Source organism: Salmo salar, chromosome 23 (genome assembly GCF_965601325.2).
Source record: "Salmo salar chromosome 23, fSalSal1, whole genome shotgun sequence".
NCBI lineage: Eukaryota > Metazoa > Chordata > Actinopteri > Salmoniformes > Salmonidae > Salmo > Salmo salar.
Window position 1 is genome coordinate 35,010,614 of NC_138313.1, and position 15,352 is coordinate 35,025,965.

The 15,352-nt window shown below is 42.3% G+C and overlaps 1 long non-coding RNA gene and 1 other non-coding gene across 2 annotated transcripts; both read left to right on the top strand.

The window, feature by feature from the left end:
- Nucleotides 1–7,206: 7,206 nt before the first annotated feature.
- Nucleotides 7,207–7,347, top strand: LOC123729951 (U4 spliceosomal RNA). Its single transcript, XR_006761647.1, has one exon. It is a non-coding gene; the product is annotated as a U4 spliceosomal RNA (small nuclear RNA).
- On the top strand, nucleotides 7,226–14,170 carry LOC106584458 (uncharacterized). The gene is made up of 5 exons (XR_014382323.1): nucleotides 7,226–7,499; nucleotides 10,875–11,222; nucleotides 11,308–11,360; nucleotides 11,462–11,508; nucleotides 11,722–14,170. It is a non-coding gene; the product is annotated as an uncharacterized LOC106584458 (long non-coding RNA).
- Nucleotides 14,171–15,352: the final 1,182 nt, after the last annotated feature.

Sequence of the window (15,352 nt, forward strand, 5' to 3'; positions counted from 1 at the left end):
CATGGGAAAATCAAAAGAAATCAGCCAAGACCTCAGAAATATAATTGTATACCTCCACAAGTCTGGTTCATCCTTGGGAGCAATTTCCAAACGCCTGAAGGTACCACGTTCATCTGTACAAACAATAGTACGCAAGTATAAACACCATGGGACCACGCAGCTGTCATGCCGCTCAGGAAGGAGACATGTTCTGTCTCCTAGAGATTAATGTACATTGGTGCGAAAAGTGCAAATCTATCCCAGAACAACAGCAAAGGACCTTGTGAAGATGCTGGAGGAAACAGGTACAAAAGTATCTATATCCACAGTAAAATGAGTCCTATATCGACATAACCTGAAAGGCCGCTCAGGAAGGAAGAAGCTACTGCTCCAAAACCACCATAAAAAGCCAGACTACGGTTTGCAACTGCACATGGGGACAAAGATCGTATTTTTTGGAGAAATGTCCTCTTGTCGGATGAAACAAAAATAGAACTGTTTGGCCATAATGACCATCGTTATGTTTAGAGGAAAAAGGGGGACGCTTGCAAGCCGAAGAACACCATCCCAACCGTGAAGCACGGGGGTGGCAGCATCATGTTGTAGGGGTGCTTTGCTGCAGGAGGGACTGGTGCACTTCACAAAATAGATGGCTTCATGAGGAAGGAAAATTATGTGGATATATTGAAGCAACATCTCAAGACATCAGTCAGGAAGTTAAAGCTTGGTCGCAAATGGGTCTTCCAAATGGACAATGACCCCAAGCATACTTCCAAAGTTGTGGCAAAATGGCTTAAGGACAACAAAGTCAAGGTATTGGAGTGGCCATCACAAAGCCGACCTCAATCCTATAGAAAATTTGTGGGCAGAACTGAAAAAGCGTGTGTGAGCTAGGAGGCCTACAAACCTGACTCAGTTACACCAGCTCTGTCAAGAGGAAAGGGCCAAAATTCACCCAACTTATTGTGGGAGGCTTGTGGATGTCTACGCAAATTGTTTGACCCAAGTTAAACAATTTAAAGGCAATGCTAACAAATACTAATTGAGTGTATGTAAACTTCTGACCCACTGGGAATGTGATGAAAGAAATAAAAGCTCAAATAAATCATTCCCTCTACTATTATTCTGACATTTCACATTCTTAAAATAAAGTGGTGATACTAACTGACCAAAGACAGGGACTTTTTACTAGGATTAAATGTCAGGAATTGTGAAAAACTGAGTTTAAATGTATTTGGCTAAGGTGTATGTTAACTTCCGACTTCAACTGTATATATGGTCACTTAGTTGACAGTGCTTGTCAGAGCAAAAATCAAGCCATGAGGTCGAAGGAATTCTAGGTAAAGCACCGAGACAGAATTGTGTCGAGGTACAGATTTGGGGAAGGGTACAAAAAATGTCTGCAGCATTGAAGGTCCCCAAGAACACAGTGGCCTCCATCATTTTTCAATGGAAGACGTTTGGAACCACCGAGACTCTTCCTAGATCTGGCCGCCCGGCCAAACTGAGCAATCGGGGGAGAAGGGCCTTGGTCAGGAAGGTAACCAAGAATCCAATGGTCACTCTGACAGAGCTCTAGAGTTCCTCTGTAGAGCTCTAGAGTTCCTCTGTGGAGATGGGAGAACATTCCAGAAGGACATCTCTGGTCTGATGAAACCAAGATTAAACTCTTTGGCCTAAATGCCAAGCGTCACATCTGGAGGAAACACCATCCCTATAGTGAAGCATGGTGGTGGCAGAATCATGCTGTGGGGGATGTTTTTCAGTGGCAGAGACTGGGAGGCCAGTCAGGATCGAGGCAAAGATGAATGGAGCAAAGTACAGGGAGATCCTTAATGAAAACATGCTCCAAAGCGCTCAGGAACTCAGACTGGGGCTAAGGTTCACCTTCCAACAGGACAACGACCCTAAGCACACAGCCAAGACAACTCACGAGTGGCTTCGGGATAAGTGTCTGAAAGTCCTTGAGTGGCCCAGCCAGAGCCTGGACTTGAACCCGATCGAACATCTCTGGAGAGACCTGAAAATAGCTGTGCAGCAACGCTCCCCATCTAACCTGACAGAGCTTGAGAGGATCTGCAGAGAAGAATGGAAGAAACTCACCAAATACAGGTGTGCCAAGCTTGTATCATCATACTCAAGAAGACTCGAAGCTGTAATCCCTGCCAAAGGTGCTTCTACAAAGTCCTGAGTAAAGGGTCTGAATACTTATGCAAATGTCATATCAGTTTTTTTTAATATAAATTAGCAACAAAAAAAACGTTTTTTTTTTGTCATTATGGGGTATTGTGTGTAGATTGATGAGGGAAAAAAACAATTTAATCAATTTTATAACAAGGCTGTAACCTAACAAAATGTGGGAAAAGTCAAGGGGTCTGAATACTTTCCGAAGGCAATGTATACACACACTACATATCCACTACATACGCACACATAACACACAAGCATACCTACACAACACAAACACACAGACTTTTACACTGATCATATGCTGCCACTACTAGTCTTTATTTTAGTCTTATTATTATCTATCCTGGTGCCTGTCACTTTACCCTACCTTCATGTACATACATATATCTACTATGTTAAATACTTCATACCCCTGCACATTGATCTGGTACTGCTACTCCCTGAACATAGCTCCATTCTTGTGTATTTTATTCCTCTTCTGTTACTATTTTGTTATTATTTTTAACTGCATCGTTGGGAAGGGCTCATAAGCAAGCATTTCACTGTAAAGTCTAGTTTTCGGAAATGTGACAAACACCATTTGATTTTATTGCAGCACTCGATTTATTGAAATTAGATCAGTGTGCTCAGTCATTTACCCGATAATAAATTATTCTATTCACACAATGTTAGTATTGAAGTCAGTGAGTTCATTCTCTCTTCTTGAGTGTTCAGTCAAAGTCTAACCAATACTTTTAGTTCAGTAGCATGCTTCAGCACCCGTTTGTCATATGGATAGAGCGCACTCTGCTGGTTTTTTATTACAGTGCATGTGTTCAAGTGCCTGCATTAATTATGCACAATGTTTATGCTGTACTTCATTCGGTGAGAGAGCTGTGTTTTGCCGACATATACATTTTAGGTGTCAGTGCTTCTGTTATAATGCATGCGTGCTTATCTTTGGGACGATGTATAGATTATGTACTGTTAACTCTGCCTACTGTACATGTGGGTATTACTATATCGTCATTAAAACTGGTCACATTTAATAACTATGTGACCAGTATTGATATTGTTGCATAGTGCTACTATGTGTCTCCAAATATATTCAACATTGCTATGCGATACAGTAGTATCAGCTTATACAAAAACACATGCACTATTATGACTCTCTGTGTCAGAGTCTGAAGGTTGCCAGATGTAGCATCTCTGGGATGGAGTTCAGAAGACAGGAGACATGGGGATAACAGATGGAAGCTGCTCGTGGACACAGGAAGCTGTCACGGGGGGGGGGGGGGGGGGGGGGGGGGGAGGGGGGTATGCAGGGCGTGAAGACTCGCTGGAGAGACAGAAGAAGGTTATTTAAAGGAGCAGTTTGGTGACGTCCCAATTGGCACACTAATCCCTATACAGTGCACTACTTTTGACCAGGTTCCATAAGTAGTGCACTATATAGGGAATAGGGTGTCATTTGGAATGTATCCTTTGATTTGAATGGCTCCATGACCTAGCAGAGCACAGCACGGTCTGTCAATATGACTTATTGCAGTGGAAGCCTGTGACGGCCGGGGATGTTTTGAGTGACCTAACTTTACTGTGTGCAGACTAGAGCCTTGGCTGGTTGTCTGTACTGTAAAGCATAGTGTGACACGGGGAGAGGTGAGAGATGGGCTGGCCAGCATCAATGCCTGCCTGTCTGTCCCCCAGCCTGCTGTGCTTTAAATCAGACCACACACACACACGACATACTAACACAGACACACACATGGCACACACACACAGTGGCACTCACAGTGGCACAGACACACACAAACAGAGACACACACGTACACAGGTAAACAGGTACTCCCTCCCTACAAACATACACACACCTCATTATGCCCGCTGATCCTGATGAATCACTGATCAGTGATTTAAGGAGGCTGAGTGTGTTGGTGGACGGAGGTCTGAGACTGTGATTAGAGACAGACAGCTGTGATTGGTTGGGTCTAAGCTGGATCAGCCTGGTTGGCATACACCAGTCTAAGGGTTTTACCGGAAAGCCATACTTACATTTCCCAGACAAAAATTCCGACTTAATAACCTAGTAGAAGCTGCTACACATGACATAAGCTTATCCTTATACTGGATGGCATAGACTTAAAAACAAAGCTCTACAATTGAATACACTAAACAAAAAAAGGGATGATGCCAGTGTGTTTAAGACCATGGACTACCACTGGGCCCTATTGGAAAGCAGGGTATTATGTAGGCTGGACCACATCTAATCTATAGCACGTCACAGGTGATTACTAAAATCACACATCCCTGAGTGGATGGATGGAAATCCATTAAGATTCTTGATAGGGCTTTCAGAGAAAAGTAATCAAGGCACCTCAAGAGAATTATAGCATATTATCCCCCCTGACGACCACCATTATCAAATGTCCACAACTGGCACACAGGTGTGGCACACAAGCCTGGTTTGAGAGATCGTTCGTCTCGCAAAGTGAACACAGCTCTTCTCATATTTTCCTGGGTTGCACTGAAGTAATAGCCAGGTTGTAGTGTGATGATGAAAATGGATTGCCATGCTAGGCTCAGAATGAAACAGAAGCTTACCGGATTCATTTGAGATTATGTGGCCCAGACACAGTGTAATCCCTTTATCTACATACTTAACTGTCCTGTCCCTGACGGTGATCCTGCCACTGTAAGACTAATTGCACCTGTCTATGACTGGCAGGAGCAAATCCTCCCTATTGTGTCAGCAGCACAGCACAGGACAGGCTGCTTTACAACCGGCATGCTACTGGTTATCTGCTGCTGAGCCTACATTATATAAAGCAAATGGCATTAACCCACTGAGATTTCACAACAACAGAAATGCTTTTAATGTTCACTCTCCATAGGAAGTGAGGGTTTATTATGATTATTATCATTATCCGGCATTGCATTGATATTTAGAAGAAGCTTAGTGTATTAGGCATTATTACCTATCCATCTCAACTGGTATCAATAATCTGACAACGAAATGAACCTTTACTGTAGGAGATATGGGAGACATATGAGTAGCTAAGAGGACAAAACTAAACATAGAATATACATCTACAGTGCAGTGTTTTTGCATTGATATGCAAGAATATGTAGCTTTCCCTTTCCATCATTTCTGCATAGAAATTACAGTTCTTATAATAGCTGAAATTGTCATGCTGTAGTCAAGTGGATACTTCAACTGATTACGTGAGAGGTCTCCTTCAGGGGTGGAAACACAGGGAACAGAATCATCAAGTTACAAATGGGGCCTACAGTCATATGGTCTACACACCCCTTGCACAGTCTTCACATTTTGCTGCCTTAAATGAAATGTAAAAAGAGATTACATTAGATTTTTTCCCCACACCGATCTACACAACCTATTCCACATGTTTAAAGTGAAAGAAAAATCATAGAACATTTTCCAAATTAATAACAATTACAAAATGAAGATGTCTTGACTGCATGTCTTCACACCGGTGGTGGAAGCACCTTTGGCAGGCATTGCAGCTGTGAATAATTTTGAATTAGATTCTAGCAACTTTGGACAACTCTTAGGGAAATATACAGTCGCTAGTGAAAGTCTACACACCCCTTGCACAGTCTTCACATTTGCTGACTTAAAATGACATCTAAAAAGGGATTAAATTATATATATTTTTTTAACTTGGAGGTAATCACAGAAATAATCTTTAAACTATGCCACTTTGCATGGATTAGATTGCCATCTGGTGGTTTGAATGGCACACTACGGAAGCAATCTATCAGACTAGAGAACGCTGATTGGCGCTTGTTCATATCATGAGCTTCAGTGGTAGCAAGGGATACTTTGGTGGTCAGTCAATGAATATGTTCTTTATATCAATGAACCGCCTAGTGTTATTGTCTAAATAGAAGTGACAACACCCCAAGGATAGAACGAAGGTTACATCGGTGAGACAAAAATGGTCCCGTTTTCAACCACTAAAGCATACAAGCGCCATGCTTCCTATAGGCACACCATACTTGCGTCAAAAGAGTTCATGAAATATTTTTAGAACATTGCAAACAGAAATGTCAAATGTATCTGACAGGACATGCTTCTAAATTCTGCAGAAAATCTCAACATTTTCTACATATAAATATATTCCTATCTGAATACCCAGTAAGGTCGTTTTCACACATATGTCTGAGATCGATTATTTGTTACATTGTACTTTTTTCATTGGGTCCGGTTGGTTCCACATTGCCAAATGTCAAACAACCTAAAATACCTAAACAAAACCACGTGTTCGTGCAAGTAATTTGTTTATTGGAGAAAAATGCTCACATTATAATGATCAAGAAGCCTAACTTGTATCCCAAATTAGATATTACTTTCGCTTTTGTCTCCAACAATAGCCGCTCTAACTAAACTGCGACGTGAATATGCGTATAACACCCATGTAGCCTAATCTGCATCCGATGCATTCATAAATGCGCTGCGAATCACATATTTAAGATATATTAAATTACGTTACTGCGCTAATTGCTCGCTGCCAAACAACCAATAATACAACAGAGTTTCTAAAGCATACTGTACTGTCTTTGATAATACTGCGCTTCTTTGGTTCTTTTCCTGTGTTTGGTCCGGACTGGTTCTGCAGCGAACCACACTAGACAACCCTTTCTGAACAAATCACCGTGCGCTCCTGAGTGACGATTGTGGAAATAGAAAATAAACTGTAAAAAACGAGTCACAATTCGGAAAAACCGCTACAAACCCATTTTGTGGGAAAGCCCCTTAGCCTATCCTTGTTTTATCCAGCCTGTAGGCGACTGATCAGTTATCTCCAGTTCTCCACATGTTGACACAATGTATCCCACAATGCACGGCATGTCTTTGAATATTTTAAATTCAAAATGTAAAAACATTTTTTTTTAAATTGTGTTCACATCATAATATAATTATACACGTCTTCCTAATCTATGTCTATTTGTGTATTGTTAACTTTTTTTTTATTGAAACCGTCATAGGAATCATCACCGAGTTGAAAGTATATCCACCCAATCCATGTTCTCTTTATCTTTGCGCAGTGGCAGTATCGTAGCCTATGAGGTTTATCCGAGGCGCGATTATTGCTAGTTGAAAACTTTACCCAATACCCCGCCGAGACGACTTGAAATATAGTTGGCTTTGGCAATTTTTGGTGGTCTCTCAGGAGACTGATATGTTTGTGAAATATTAACTGTGAATTGTTGATAGTGTTACTAATACTACCTCTAACGAGCGCATGAAACGCAATTCATCATGGAAATCTGAAATGATCCGTGTTGGAAATCACTGGGTTTGTTCGACTATGCAGCCGACAGTGCAGGTGAGTAATGACTAACTGATCTACAGAGAACCTTGCATCAGAAATAACTACTCATGGGCCTCCAGAGCGGCGCAGTTGTCTAAGGCACTGCATGGCAGCGCTAGCTGTGCCACTAGAGATCCTGATTCGAGTCCAGGCTCTGTCGCAGACGGCTGCGACCGGGAGACCCATGGGGCGGCGAACAATCGGCTCAGCATCGTCCGGGTTAGGGGAGGGTTTGGCCAGCAGGGATGTTCTTGTACCATCGCGCTCTAGTGACTCCTGTGGCGGGCCGGGCGCAATGCACGTTGACACGGTCGCCAGGTGTACGGTGTTTCCTCTGACACATTGGTGCGGCTGGCTTCCGGGTTAAGCGGGCATTGTGTCAAGAAGCAGTGAGGCTGGGTTGTGTTTCGGAGGATGCACGGCTCTCGACCTTTGCCTCTCCCGAGTGCGTACGGGAGTTGCACAAGACTGTAACTACCTTTTTGGATACCACGAAAAGGGGTGAAATAAAATAAATAACTACTCATTATTATTTGTAGATCAGTCATTTACCAATTATACATTTCGGTTTTGATCCTCTCGAACATGGCCACTGTAGCAAGTAACAACCCTAATGTGCGCTAAAGATGACGCCGGTAGGTAGGGCTGCAGTCTTAACGGCTCTTAACCAACTATGCTATTTTGTTCGTTTTTTCACGTTGTTCGTAACTGGTTTTGTACATAATGTTGCTGCTACCATCTCTTATGACCGAAAAGAGCTTCTGGACATCAGAACTGGGATTACTCACCTCAAATTGGACAAGGAGTTCTTCTTCAATGAGTCAGATGCGAGGGATATGGTATGGACACCCGACCAGGCCCAGACCCCGTGATTCACTGGAAAAGGAAACGTAGATTTTGAGGAAAGAGATGAGGATGTTTTGTGAGGATCAGGCGTCGAGTGGCAAATCTGCACTAGCCTTCCATTCCGCTAGCTAACGTTCAATTGCTGGAAAATAAATGGGACGAACTGAAAGCACGTATATCCTACCAACGAGATGTAAAAAAGCGGTAATATCTTGTTTCACAGAGTCGTGGCTGAACGACGACATTAAGAACATACAGCTGGCTGGTTATACACTCTATCAGCAGGACAGAACAGCAGCCTCTTGGAAGACACCGGGCGGGGGCCTATATTTGTAAACAATAGCTGGTGCACGATATCTAAGGAAGTCTCAGGGTTTTTCTCACCTGAGGTAGAGTATCTCATGCTAAGCTGTAGACCACACTATCTACCTAGAGAGTTTTCATCTGTATTTTTCGTAGCTGTCTACATACCACCACAAACCGAGGCTGGCACTAAACTGCGCTCAATGAGCTGTATTCCGCCATAAGCAAACAGGAAAATGCTCATCCAGAGGCGGCGCTTCTAGTGGCCGGGGACTTTAATGCAGGGAAACTTAAATCAGTTTTACCTAATTTCTATCAACATGTTAAATGTGCAACCAGAGGGGGGAAAAAATCTAGACCACCTTTACTCCACACAGAGACGTGTACAAAGCTCTTCCTCACCCTCCATTTGGCATATCTGACCATAACTCTATCCTCCTGATTCCTGCTTACAAGCAAAAATTAAAGCAGGAAGCACCAGTAACTCGGTCCATAAAAAAGTGGTAAGATGAAGCAGATGCTAAACTGCATGACTGTTTTGCTGTCACAGACTGGAATATGTTCCGTGATTCTTCCGATGGCATTGAGGAGTACACCACATCAGTCACTGGCTTTATCAATACGTGCATCGAGGACGTCGTCCCCACAGTGACCGTACGTACGTACATACCCCAACCAGAAGCTATGGATTACAGGTAACATTCACACTGACCTAAAGAGTAGAGCTACCGCTTTCAAGGAGCAGGACTCTAACCCAGAAGTTTATAAGAAATCCCGCTATACCCCCGATGAACCATCAAACAGGCAAAGCGTACTACACCGGCTCCGATGCTCGTGGGATGTGGCGAGAAGCCCCTGACTGCAGTGTGCAGTTCGGGTCCGGGCTCAATGTGGATGGAGTCAAACGCGTTTAACCCGAACCCTTCCCGTCTTGTGTCCTTCAAGCACACCCAAGTTGAGGTTCACGTCAAAGGTATCAACGTCAACGAAAGCGAATCTTAATCAAACCTAACCTACATGGATAAAAATATCAACCATGGAAGTGAGACTGTCATTATGCATAATGTACTTTGTAATGTTCATGTTATACCAGTGCAGTGGTATATTTTTATATAACCAACTACCACACCGATGTTAGCATAGCATTAATTAGCAACCATTTGCACTTGCGCTAGCTAATTAGCAATAGCACCCTTTTGAACGCGAACTAGCTAATTGCTTACAATGAGGGAATCTTATTTGGACAAATTTGCCTACTTGAGCAGTAAGCCTAGGTTTACATGTACAGTTATTTAATCAATTTGATCGTTGATTTTCTATATTTCTTCAATGTATGCCTTGTTGTGCTTGGTTGGCTCTAAATGTGTATCGTTGATGCCGACGGCCATTCCCTTACTTACACATAGCGAGTCTACACAGCCTACACATAGTAAATACAATAATGAAATCACCTGGGCCCAACATACATGGCAAGTCAAGAAAAGTCATTGTAACTTGTCCATACTGCAAACTTAAGTTAAATAAGAAAAACTTGAAAACACATTTAAGAAGAAAGCATACACATGGCTTTGAAACGGTGTCCAAGGAAAGATTTTTGGCATGTGAGTGCATTGATGTGAGAAATGGTGTGTTTGCAGTCGAAAATACATTTTCTGGTCAGCAACACTGTGTTCACAGAAACATTGTTCAGATCTTGTCCCCTGGACCTTGGAGGACTTTTGGTGTGGATGATGTTCAGGTTGGATATTCCATTAAGTTATTCCACTGAACTGTACCATTTGATTGTCATTCCTGTATTGAAAATTGCACCTTGTTCACATCACAGGGCCTACCAAAGCAAGGTTTTTCAAACAATTGTGGGATGTTTGTTTTGATGGTAATATGCTGGCTATTCAGTATATTATATTAGTCCTATTTTCTGTTATAACATATGAAAAGTTATTGTTATTTCTGTGCTTGCAGCATGCAAAGCAGACTATTGTTATTGCTCATACTTTTTCTTGTTTATCATTCTTGACACTTTTTGGAACCTGTTTCCTACAGTTTTTACACTACACACACAATTCATACATCAAACTCCTGCAGAGCTGGACGCTGATGTGACTTCTTGGGGGGGGGGGGGGGGGTCTTCTACATCCTGAAATATATTCCTGGGGGGGAGTTGTATTATTATTATTTGCTATTATCATTATTGTTGTTATAACTATCAAACTTAACAACCTACTCTTTCTTAACTTACAGTACGCCCTGTACATTGCAATGGAAGCATAGTGTGATTTCACTGAGGTATGTATAAATTATAAAATTCTCATCACTAGTGGATATTTTGTTTTTTGGGATACCCATCCGATTGTGTGATTTTCTTTTTCAAAGGAAAACATGCAGCAAATTAGGCGATGGTGGTGCCTAGTTCTCCTGCAGAACTTTCCCATGCCCTAAGTAATTGAACATTATAAAAACATTTAATTTAAAATCACTTGTTTCACTGTAGCCAGACTGATCTGAATATATTTTTATACTGAATGTGTCATTCATTCACTAAGGACTGAAGAAGAGAGGTTGAAAGATCGAAAACAAAACCCACTACAGGTAGGAGGTGTCATATGATGAGTGGTATAGTCTTAAACCAATGTTTAAAGACTTAAACCTCCCTCCCCTCTCCAATATATTTCAGGATGATGTAGAGGTCACAGTATGTCACATCAGCATCCAGCTCTGCAGGATCAGGTACTGTATAGGCTGTTTAGCTAAAGTAAGGTGCATTCTTGTCCACACATCACTAGAGGTTCCTAACATTAATTCATGACCACAATCTGTTTTCTTTCTAGACGATACTGAAATCAAAATGCACGGCGAACTGGGAGCTGTGAACTGGGTATGTAGTCTACTGTGTGTAATGCTGAAGGCTTGATGCATGGTAATATATCATATTTGTGAAGACTTTTCGAGTAGTTATAGATATCACTGAAAACCCCTTTAGTAATAGTGGTTTTTGTTTGCATGGTGGTATTGTGAAAGTGGGGTGTAATTTGACTTGATCACCCAATGAGGCACTACTCTTAATATTTATTCTTCCTTTTTCTTCAAGGAAGCAGATGTTCTTCTAAGGGCCACCCTAGAGGCAGCAAGGTGGTGGAACTCCAAACATTTAAAGGCACCGTTTCCCTCCCTAGTGTAACTGGGATGGACGGGGAAGTGGACGGGGAAGACCGCATTACAACCCTTAAAGAACTACAGTTGTATGATGGACGGGGAAGACCACATTACAACCCTTAAAGAACTACGGTTGTATGATGGAGTGGGAAGACCACATTACAACCCTTAAAGAACTATGGTTGTATGATGGAGGGGGAAGACCACATTACAACCCTTAAAGAACTATGGTTGTATGATGGACAGGGAAGACCACATTACAACCCTTAAAGAACTACAGTTGTATGATGGACGGGGAAGATCGCATTACAACCCTTAAAGAACTACGGTTGTATGATGGAGGGGGAAGACCACATTACAACCCTTAAAGAACTACGGTTGTATGATGGAGGGGGAAGACCACATTACAACCCTTAAAGAACTACGGTTGTATGATGGAGGGGGAAGACCACATTACAACCCTTAAAGAACTACGGTTGTATGATGGAGGGGGAAGACCACATTACAACCCTTAAAGAACTACGGTTGTATGATGGAGGGGGAAGACCACATTACAACCCTTAAAGAACTATGGTTGTATGATGGACAGGGAAGACCACATTACAACCCTTAAAGAACTACAGTTGTATGATGGACGGGGAAGATCGCATTACAACCCTTAAAGAACTACGGTTGTATGATGGAGGGGGAAGACCACATTACAACCCTTAAAGAACTACGGTTGTATGATGGAGGGGGAAGACCACATTACAACCCTTAAAGAACTATGGTTGTATGATGGACAGGGAAGACCACATTACAACCCTTAAAGAACTACAGTTGTATGATGGACAGGGAAGATCGCATTACAACCCTTAAAGAACTACGGTTGTATGATGGAGGGGGAAGACCACATTACAACCCTTAAAGAACTACGGTTGTATGATGGACGGGGAAGACCGCATTACAACCCTTAAAGAACTACAGTTGTATGATGGACAGGGAAGACCACATTACAACCCTTAAAGAACTACGGTTGTATGATGGAGGGGGAAGACAACATTACAACCCTTAAAGAACTAGGGTTGTATGATGGACAGGGAAGACCACATTACAACCCTTAAAAAACTACGGTTGTATGATGGAGGGGGAAGACCGCATTACAACCCTTAAAGAACTATGGTTGTATGATGACAGGGAAGACCACATTACAACCCTTAAAGAACTACAGTTGTATGATGGACAGGGAAGACCACATTACACCCCTTAAAGAACTACAGTTGTATGATGGACGGGGAAGATCGCATTACAACCCTTAAAGAACTACGGTTGTATAATGGACAGGGAAGACGCAATACAACCCTTAAAGAACTACGGTTGTATGATGGAGGGGGAAGACCACATTACAACCCTTAAAGAACTAAGGTTGTATGATGGAGGGGGAAGACCACATTACAACCCTTAAAGAACTATGATTGTATGATGGACAGGGAAGACGCATTACAACCCTTAAAGAACTACGGTTGTATGATGGACAGGGAAGACTGCATTACAACCCTTAAAGAACTACAGTTGTATGATGGACGGGGAAGACCGCATTACAACCCTTAAAGAACTACAGTTGTATGATGGACAGGGAAGACCACATTACAACCCTTAAAGAACTACGGTTGTATGATGGAGGGGGAAGACCGCATTACACCCCTTAAAGAACTACGGTTGTATGATGGACAGGGAAGACCACATTACAACCCTTAAAGAACTACGGTTGTATGATGGAGGGGGAAGACCGCATTACACCCCTTAAAGAACTACGGTTGTATGATGGACAGGGAAGACCACATTACAACCCTTAAAGAACTATGATTGTATGATGGACAGGGAAGACGCATTACAACCCTTAAAGAACTACGGTTGTATGATGGACAGGGAAGACCACATTACAACCCTTAAAGAACTACGGTTGTATGATGGAGGGGGAAGACCACATTACAACCCTTAAAGAACTACGGTTGTATGATGGACAGGGAAGACGCAATACAACCCTTAAAGAACTACGGTTGTATGATGGACAGGGAAGACCACATTACAACCCTTAAAGAACTACGGTTGTATGATGGACAGGGAAGACCACATTACAACCCTTAAAGAACTACGGTTGTATGATGGCCTGGATGAAGAGGAAAATATTCTCCTCAAGGAACCATTCATGTTCCAGTTACAGAGAGATTATGAGATGTTCTATGTGGAGGCAGTTGACAACAAGACAATGACTGTCTGCCTCTTCTGAGGAGCAGGAGTGAAACCCTTTTTGAGGAGTGGTCAAACCTTGTTTTTGTCTGCTGTGTTAATTGTTTGAATTGTTAATTGTGTTATGTTGTTTAGTAAAGATGACGTAGAAGTCACCCGAGTCTCTGATCTCTTTACTGGAGCTGGTATAACTTAATGTACAAAGCACATTCAGCTTGTCAGTATGTCTATATAGTATAGTCTGTCTCCATTCTCATGAGGAAAGTAAAATAGCATTATATATCAGGATACGTAGTAACTGTATATATATGCTCAATGAAATAATATAATTACATTTATCAACACAATTTTAACACTACATGACATACATAAAAAGTCTGTTGTTCACTGCAACAATATCAGTAGCTTGTCTCAAATATAGCATGAAGCATAAAGTGTTACAACACATGTGCTGGTAACACTTTATACAATGTTTCTTACGATCTTCAAAAATGAAATACGTTTGTATTCAACGTGTGCCTTGCACAAACGTGTGTGTTTGTATTCTGTGTGTGACTGTCAAACCTCAGATGGACAACAAAAAAACAGTGGGAGGGGTCAAACATGGGGGGAGTCGAACATTTGACTCCGCCCACACTGAGCCCGGCCCCGAACTGCACACTGCAAAAAAATTGTGGGCGGGGTCAAACGTTTGACTCCTCCCACATTGAGCACCGCCCCGAATTGCACACTGCAGTCAGGGGTACTTAGATGTGGCAGGGCTTGCAAACTATTACAGACTACAAAGGGAAGCACAGCCGAGGGCTGCCCAGTGACACAAGCCTACAAGACAACCTAAATCATTTCTATGCTTGCTTAAAGGCAAGTAACACTGAAACACGCATAAGAGCATCAGCTCTTCCGGACGACTGTGTGATCACGCTCACCACAGCCAATGTGAGTAAGACCTTTAAACAGGTCAACACTCACAAGGCCGCTGGGCCAGACGGATTACCAGGACGTGTACTCCGAGCATGCGCTGACCAACTGGCAAGTGTCTTCACTGACATTTTCAACCTCTCCCTGTCCGAGTCTGTAATACCGACATGTTTCAAGTAGACCACCATAGTCCCTGTGCCCAAGAACACTAAGGTAACCTGCCTAAATGATTACTGACCCGTAGCACTCACATATGTAGCCATGAAATTCTTTGAAAGACTGGTCATGGCTCACATCAACACCATTATCCTCTCTGGCGTAGGCGTGCCGCTAGCGACCCACCTTGACAACATCCGGTGAAATTGCAGAGCGCCAAATTCAAATTACAGAAATAGTAATAATAAACATTCATGAAAAAA